This window comes from Bombus impatiens, unplaced genomic scaffold (genome assembly GCF_000188095.3).
Source record: "Bombus impatiens unplaced genomic scaffold, BIMP_2.2 scf_0335, whole genome shotgun sequence".
Lineage (NCBI taxonomy): Eukaryota > Metazoa > Arthropoda > Insecta > Hymenoptera > Apidae > Bombus > Bombus impatiens.
In genome coordinates this window covers 13,611-22,766 of record NT_176754.1, presented here as the reverse complement: position 1 = coordinate 22,766, position 9,156 = coordinate 13,611, and the positions used below count along the sequence as shown (strand labels likewise).

Genomic DNA, 9,156 nt, shown 5'->3' with positions numbered 1-9,156 from the left:
TGCTGGTGCATCATCCATGAGAGCGTGTATTCGTACTACGTACACATCGTAATATGTGTTTGTTATTTCGGAAACGCGCGCGTCTTCCTCCTCGCCTAGATCTTCTAATTCTTCTTGTAATAGTCTGTATTGTTTCCACGTGTCGTTGAGCAGTGTCGTGTAGGCCTGTAAAGACGCCTTATTCGTTTGGCTGGATTCTTCATATTCATCGAGTCGTTTCGATGAAGTAGTAGATCGGCCGATTTGAAAGCCTCGTCTCCGATGCAAGAAGGTAATTTTTTCTGTGTTATCCATTGATATAGCGGATTGCAAAGACAATACAATAAACGAGCGTACCTTGTAGTTGTGAGTTTAAATGTTACTCGTCGCCGTATGCGTTTCGTTTGACGTGTAAGGCGTGTCCTTGCGGAAGTTGACCCTCTAGTTGTTGGCTTGAGGCTGCGTGGTTGCGTTCTTCAACCACCTGGTTATGCCTTTTCAAAACTGACGGTCTCTGGTGTTCCTGACTTCGCTGGAGTGGTTACGCTTCTGCTGCTGTTTATGTTGGATTTACATGGCACTGTATTGTAGTGGGTGTCACTGTCAACACTTTTCACTTGCCACTGAATCCGGCTCGAAGGACCAAATGTTACGACCAATCGCAGGGAGACGCAATCGCGAGGAAATACGTCAACGGGAGTCGTAAATTCCCGTTACGATTATAAGAATCGACACCACGAGTTGATCGATCCCCTGATTTCCGTTAAGATAATAGGGGTAGTTAAGTTAGTATAACACTGTGATTCACAGGGTTATACGGTTTTTATTTCCAACACTTATGAAGTACATTGTTAAGTAGGCATAAATCGTAGATGACAATTTGTCGCACGAAGATACGATAAATATGCACAATAGAGCAAGGCTCTTATAGTTGAATTTAGTATGTTAGTGGACGTAGCACTAGAGGATACTTAATAGAGGAAGTGAATGTTCGGTAATCCCGAGAACCGACTTAGGTAGATGATGTGAGTTAGACTGACTTGTTGCTCTTATGTTAATATTGAAGAAAATTCGGTGTGGGCGTACCCCTTTGAATGAAGAACGCGGATTCGTTGTTCACACTTTTCGTTAGGAAAAGTGAAGATAACGGTCCGCGATGTCGATTGGTTATGACCCACGCTGATGCTTGAAGGGATGAGTAGGAAGCCTCCTACCATCGTGGTTTGTGGGTGACCTTGTTCATGAGAAAAAGCAGCCTGTTTTATTAGACAGCTATTCGGGTTTTCCCAATAGGTACGTACCCGCTTTCTCCGTGTTTTTAAGAGCGCCTAATAAACCCAAGGACCTCTACAAAAAACAGATGTGCGCCGAAAATACTTCTAGGCCTAAGAAATCCTCCAGGACAAACGGATTGACTGAAGACACATGTTGATACAACGCAATGAAGAGTGAAAAGTTATGGTAGGTCCTTAGGTATATTGAGGGTCGGAATGACGATCCACAAACCGTTGGCTGTCCGGTCGCGAGGGCTGGAGTGCAGATGTCTTAGGCGACATAACACTCTGTACACACTCTGATCACATTGTCTGTCTTAGTCCACTCTCCCCGTTTCTGGTTCACACGTGGTCTATATTACGATGGTCAGTTCGAGTTCCTACACAATTTAAATGTCCCGCTCTATATATTCAATACAGTGCTCACATAGCGCTCACCTGGATCAATTGCCATGTCTAAACAGAAATTCGTTATTCTCTTGGAGAACCATAAAGAAGCAGTCGAAATTCCACCATGTTTACGGCATTGTTTACTTATCCAAATAAATTAAAAAATGTTTGCGTCTTGTTTGATTTGACGTTTGTGCGATTGCAGGATATCTTCTTAAATATATGTATTTACTTAATTGGAATTTAATTCCACTGTTACACAAATTTACATATTTCTCAGATTTCTACATGCAATACTACTAAACTTCCGCGTCATAAATGTAAATTGCAATGTAATCTGCAAATCAATGATATAAATATGCATGCTAACTTGTTTTACTACTAACGTTTAGATATTAATGAGGAAGACGAAGACATAAATGAGTCAAGAACGGAATAATTTATCCTTTACTTGTAACTACATCGGCATAAGTATCAATATCTATCCATTCATATAAAATGAAGAATGACGTATGGTGTTGCTTACGCAAACAAATTGAAAAAGTTTACTGCTTTCTGCACTACAATGATATTCTGTAATTATTCATAAACCGATTTTGGTGAAATTTAACACTAAGTTTACGGGACCCGCCAATTTGAAATCCTTCAAACTTCGAAATGACATATCCCAAAAACCATTAATTTTAACCATTTTGCATCGTAAATTAATCATTTTATCTAAAGAATTTATACACACAATTATTTTTTCCTAGGCTTTCTAATCTTTGAAATCTATGTAGTATATCTATCTCTACGAAATCCGTCAAATTGACGGGCTAGCTGATTTCATAAATAATCCGTTTTTCAAAGACAGTGTGCAAAAGTTTCAGTTGTTGTAGACATTTTCCATTATTGTCTCCGCTTATTGTAAGTATTTACAATAGGATAATTGAATTTGGGCACAGTATTTTCTTACTTTGACCAATCCCCCTTTTCTAGCAATCAAGAGTAAATCCAAGGGTTATAATAAGATATTGAACAAAATTGTCAACATCCATGAAGACTGTTTTGAGGATACCTCCGAAGAAGATTAGTGTAATATCGGAAAATAAAGATAGAAAGTTTTTCCCGATTACTTACAATTTATTAATATTAAATTGAATATACAAATATAAATTGGACAGAAAACGATATTTATTTAACGGAAACTAAATGCAATACTCGTATTTATATCAAACAACTTTACAGTTATTTGACCACCCTCGTCACAACGAATCTAACACACACACTCTCTTTCTCTAACAACTCTATCAATTCTCACGACTCTACTCTTCGATTCGCCTTGGATAGCGAAACCGTCCTTCTTCTAACGTTGTCTATTGTTTCCCTCATACCTATGTAAGAACTACCAACTACGTGCCTTTAGTCACGTAGGCACTCTTAAATGTAAACGAACCACAGAAAGACGACGTACACGGTTTTTCTATTTTCAATTGATTTCTAATTCGAAATACCTTACGATATTACATTAGTATGAATTAGGCCAAAGCGAAGCTGTCAGTGCAAGTTCTGAATACATTGAAAGTGGAGAAATAGAAGGATCTTCGGATAGTGAAGAGGAACACTTCTTGAAAGAGTGTGGTAACAAGAAAAGGATGCGTATTCTTTCTAGTTTTGAGTCCGAGGATAAAAGGACGAGCATTCCAAGCACATTCCAAAATGTAATAGGTGAAATTGAAATTGCAATTGACACAGTGGAAAAAACTGAAAGCAGGCGGATCCAGGGGTAGGACGCCCGTTCGTATGATATTCAAGAGTATCGCAGGGCCTATTGGCTGTGCTAAGAGAAGTATTATGTCTGGTTATGTTATTAATGCTTTCGAATTGATAATTGACAAACACATAACGGAACACATAAAAGATTGCACTGAAACCGAGGCGCATCGAGTTTTGGAAAAAGACTGGACAATCACAGTTGCTGAGTTGCGTAGTTTTCCAGGAATTCTATATGCCCGCGGCGCATATGAAACGGGATCATTGAAAGTCTTCGAAAGATTACAAACAGATAAATTTGCGCTGATATCCGAAATATGGAACAGATTTATAAGTAATAGCCAAGCTTGTTACAAGCCATATGAAAATATCTCAATAGATGAACAATTATTTCCTACGAAAGCCCGATGCAGGTTTATCATATGTTATTCTTCTTAAAACCTAATCTCATCACATACCTATCAAAACACTCATACCAATTCCTCGGACTTTCTTTTAACCCATAAAGCGCCTCCGATAATTTATAAACTCTATTCGTTCCGTCTGCATATTCCTTTGGTTGATTTACATATACCTTCGAACTTACTTCACCATTTAAAAAGGCAGTTTCTACCTCCATTTGCTCAATGATTAATCCATTTTGACAACAATATGATAGCAAGATCTTAAAGGTCTGGTTACTCGCTACTGGAGAATATATGTCATCGACTACGTTTCTTTGTTGAAATCCTCTTGCCACTAATCTAGCCTTATACCTGTCATCTGATTTTCTCGTGTGAACCCATTTTACATCTAATACGTCTTTGCCTTTTACCCTTTCTACCAATTTCCAAGTTTTATTCTTATAGAAACATTATATTTCTTTATCCATAGCCTGTTTCCAATCTTCTATTTTCACTATTTTCACAACAAATCGCCTCCTCAAATGTACAAGAGATATCTACTCTACAATAATTTGCGTGAATCTCACTACTGTTTTCCTTTTCTGGATACCTTATTGGAGTTCTCTTATTACGTATAGATCTCCTAGGGATCTTTAAGCTTTCAGATCTACTATCATTTTCATCTTCTCTGCTCTAACTTCCTTATTCATGCTGTCCAGTAAATAATTATCTTTACTATCATCGCTATCTGCATCGAATGAATTCTCCTCAAAACCGATACATTTTGTGTCTGTTTCTATGACCTCTACATGTCTAGCTACTGTTATTTTTCCACCTAATAGGACTCTGTAATCTACTTCACTATATCTTAAGAGAATTCCCATATCTGCCTTCTTATCCCATTTAGAAACTCTTTTTTGTTCTGGCCTTCTTACAAAAACCTTACTTCCATATAGACATAGATTTTTAACGCATGGTTTTCTCGCGAAGAATATTTCAAAAGGTATCTTTCTCTCTACAGTGTTTGGTAGTATTCGATTTTTCAAGTATGCCGCTGTACATACTATTTCCGGCCAGTACTTTTTATGTACTTTCGCTTCCGTTAACAAGCAACGCGCCATGTCTATTACTGTCGTATTATACCTTTCCACCGTCCCGTTTAATTCATGTACGTAGGTTGGACAATTATTTATTATGATACCTTTATCCCTAGCAAATTTATAAATTCGATTGTTTAAGTATTCTCTTCCATTATCGCATCTCAATATTTTTAACCTTTTGCCTGTTTACTAAGTGCTCCTTCCCTTTCAATATACTTTTCATTTTATATGTTCCATTCTCTTTGATCGCTACAGCTGTAAGTTTATTGTTCTCATCTATTATTTTTGCAACATTTCCTTTTGAAATAACCATATTATTATTATCCGTTAACTAATCAAGTTTGCGATCATTTCTTTCATATAAAAAACTTTATTTTTATTTCGCTTTTCAAATGCTTCAAAATAGCTTATAACATCTCCTACTTCTGCTGCCTTTATCGATCTATTATCGGCCAAATATATATTTACCGGTTCTTTAAGGCCGATAAATTTATCAAAATAATTTACATCGTTAATTATGTGATCGGTACAACCGCTATCTAATAGCCACATTATTTCGTTATCACCTATCTCGTTCATCTCGCTGCTGTGTGCTGCATGCGCCGTTGCCATCCATGTGCCTGCTCCTGAGTTGCCATACTCGCTCGTGTCAGCTATACCGAATAAGCCTCATAAATTTGGCATTAAGTTTTGGTTAACAGTTTGACGCCCAAACAAAATATATTTTGAATGGTTTCCCTTATATGGGAAAAGATAGAACTCGGCGCTTAAGGGAAAAAAGGACAAGATGACTTTGTTTTCCTCAAATTTATATAAATCAGAAAACTGCACGCTTACTGTGTATAGAAGTAAACTTAACGTAAAAGTTCTCCTTCTCAGCACCAAACATACAGGTATACTAATAGAAGACAATTGCATGTTCCAGAAACCATTGCTTTTTATAATAAAACAAAGTTTGGTGTAGACATCGTTGACCAGATGGCACGCAAATATAGTGGGAAAGCAGAGAGTTCCCGATGGCCCCTTCAAGTTTTTTTCAATATTTTAGATTTGGCAGTGATAAACGTGTGGATATTATGTAAAGAATGCACCGGATCGAAAATATCCAGAAAGGAGTTCACATTCCGCCAAAGATCAGACGAATGAACGTTGTTGCCATTTAAATTATTATTACTTCCCTGGAAACTGATAGACGTGTTGCTGCTGCATTCCGGTGGTTATGAATTCGCCATGGTCTTGGAAACTTCCATTGAGGAAGGCTTGGTTGTGGTGAGCGTTGACAATCGTTTGTCCAGGTTTAACGAGAGCTCAAGTAACCTTTTATTGACAAGGTTAAACTGTATCCGAATGTCGGCGACTTGTTTTCGATATAACCTTAGGAGATTTTTGCTTTGTTTGCTGGACTGTTCGTATCCGTCGAATAGTCTTGTCAAGGACTGGAATTGGTAATGGAGAGAAGCGAGTCGTTTCATCGCCATTGTTATCGTTGATCCGCTTCTGATATGTACTTTATCCGTGGCCCCTCGTCGAGTTCGCAAAAGCGGGTGAGGTCTGTTTCTAGATCCGTCGTAGAGGTATGAAAGACCCTTGCGGTTAATGGAGAAATTGGGCTCCCCCCGATGACCCATCCGAATCGCGTTTTTGGCAGGCGCACATCGGGGCCTTGTGCTTGGAGGTGTTGTCGGGGGTGTTCGGTTGCCAAAGATAATCCGATCCTTAATTCGAGCGTCGGATCTATGTAAAAGCGTGTGGTGGCATCGCTCGCATATGCGGCAGGATCCGGCGTTACAACGTTGAAGCGTGTGTCCTGTCGTCAGGAAGTTAGTACACGCTGATATTTCTTGGGCGGCTATAACACTTTCTTCGATGGTTTTCGTCTTGAAGGTATTGCAGCTCCAAATTTTGTGTGGTCCACGGCAAATTGGACAGAGCGACGGCAGTTGGGACGTGACAAATGCATCCCCACGTGTTTGGCGTGTCGTACTTGCCGGTTCGATGACCTGACAGCGATTGTTCAAAAACTTCAGGAAGTCTTTGAACGTAGGGAATGGCGTGGATTTTGTCTTGTCCTTCCATATTAAATCGGTATCCGTGTCTAATTTAGAGGTATATAGATATAACAACAAGTCATCGGCGGTCGGTTGGCCGAGAGCTTCCAAGGCCTTGTAATGTGACTCTAGTTTGGTTGTATAGGACTGCAAATCTCGATGTGCTGTCCATGATAAGGAGGTCGTGTCAATTATCTCCTGCAAGTATTTCTCTACGATTTTAGCTGGTCTGTTGTATCTTTGTTCCAGTATTTCCCACGCGGCTGAGTAATTAATTGCCACATTACTTAGCGATGATGTAGCGAGAGCCGCTCCATGCGTTAAACAAGAACGGAGATACAATAGTCGTTTGCAGTCATCAATATGAAGGTTATCGTGAACTGTGGAGCGAAATTGATCTGCGAAACCTGGCCAATCTTCGTAGGCTCCCGAAAAGGTAGGTAGTCGAATTCTCGGTAAATCGACGGAATCCAGCAATGAAATGTTCGATAAGTTCGTGGTAAGGCTTCGAATTATCGGCTCTGATTGCTTGTTTGCATTACTAATGATAGCAGACGCGTGTCCGGTAATAGTATAAAACATCTGTTGTAAGTCAACATAGTCCTGCTGTGTTTGACCTTCATCCCTATCGTCTAATTCACATCAACTTTCTTTGAACGCTGTAAATTCTACCTCCACGTCGCTTAAATTACGTTGGATAGCATGTGTGGATGTCCCTTTCTCATAATTATTGAGCAATATGCGAAGAGCTTCTAATTCTTTCCTGAATCCTTCTCGTTTCCATAACAACTGTCTTGCGCGCTCTTCCGGATTGGAAGCCATGAGGGGTTTTGATAATTTAAATGAGCTTATCATGCAGTCGCGGTGCGGACGTCGGTCCGGCTATCGGTTGTTGGCAAGAGGTTGAGTATTTGTTTGGCACGGAAGGTGTTCCTTCCCAAAAGTGACACTTGCATTGTTGAGACAGAAGTTGTTCCGGCTGTAAGATGTCGCTTATGACTGTGCAGCGGAGTTTCGTTGACGTGCACTTCGCAAGGAAGGTGATCCTTCCCGAAGGCGACACGCATGAAGTGAGATTGAAGTTATTGGAACTTGCTATGTTGACAATTGTCCAGCTGCAGCGGGAGGTTGCATGGTTGCGTTCCTCGACCTACGGGTTATGCCTCTTCGAAGGTGGCGCACCTGACGTCACTGACTTCGTTACAGTTATAACGCTTCCGCTGCTGATTATGAATTATTTACGTGGCGCTGTGTGGTCACTGGTAAGTGCACCTTTTCACTGACACGCATCCGACTCGAAGGACCATTTGTTTCGACCACTCGCGGAGAGACGCAATCGCGAGGAAGCACGCCAACGGGAGTCGTAAATTCTCGTTACGTATGCCGAAGATGAAAGAACACTGGAGCCTTTGGAATTTTGGATCATCCCGCAACATTGTAATCTAGAATCTGCTATAGCTGTAATTAAACAATTGTAGTTATTCAATCCGATTGTAATTGTTCGAGAGCTGTGATAGTGATAGGGAGCTTGGGCGCGAGGCGACAGCCGGTCGCCGAACGTAGCCGCGGTCACGGGATGAACGCTTTGTCTAACAAAGGCATGGAGTAATTGTATAGCTCTTCTTAAAAGAAATATTTGTAGCGGCACGCGGCAGTAAACATTCCAACGGTTTCTGTCCCGTGGCTCGCCACACGCAGACCCTCTTCTTCGAGTAAGATGATTGCCAGATGTCGATGCGTCTCCGCAGTACATGTTCGGCTAGCTCGAGGGTCCGTTATAAATCTCAAGATTTAGTCAACTAAAGTCCTTCAAACAGACATACAGTCTTTGTCCCAACTACCGTGGCTCGCCACACGCAGACCCTATTCTTCGAGTAAGATGATTGCCAGATGTCGATGCGTCTCCGCAGTACATGTTCAGCTAGCCTGAGGGCCCGTTATAAATCTCAAGATTTAGTTAACCAAAATCCTTCAAACAGACAAACAGTTTTTGTCCCAACTACGGGAAGATAGGGGAGACCTATTTTTCAACGAACGGCGTCTCCCACTAGCAACTTTCCCTCGAGGGCGGCTAGCATCTTTTCCTAACCACCGATATGGAGATTGACCAATTAGCAGCAACGTAAATTTCCCTTACTTTCTGAACGAAGGCTATCCTCGACGAATCCGATGATCTCGTGTCCTTAGACACACCCCATTATAGTTTTCCTCTGTGGCATCATCGGGACGG

At 40.6% G+C, this 9,156-nt stretch overlaps 1 pseudogene; it reads left to right on the top strand.

The window, feature by feature from the left end:
- The first annotated feature begins 2,575 nt into the window (after positions 1–2,575).
- Positions 2,576–5,716, top strand: LOC112212857 (annotated as a pseudogene).
- The last annotated feature ends 3,440 nt before the right edge of the window (positions 5,717–9,156 follow it).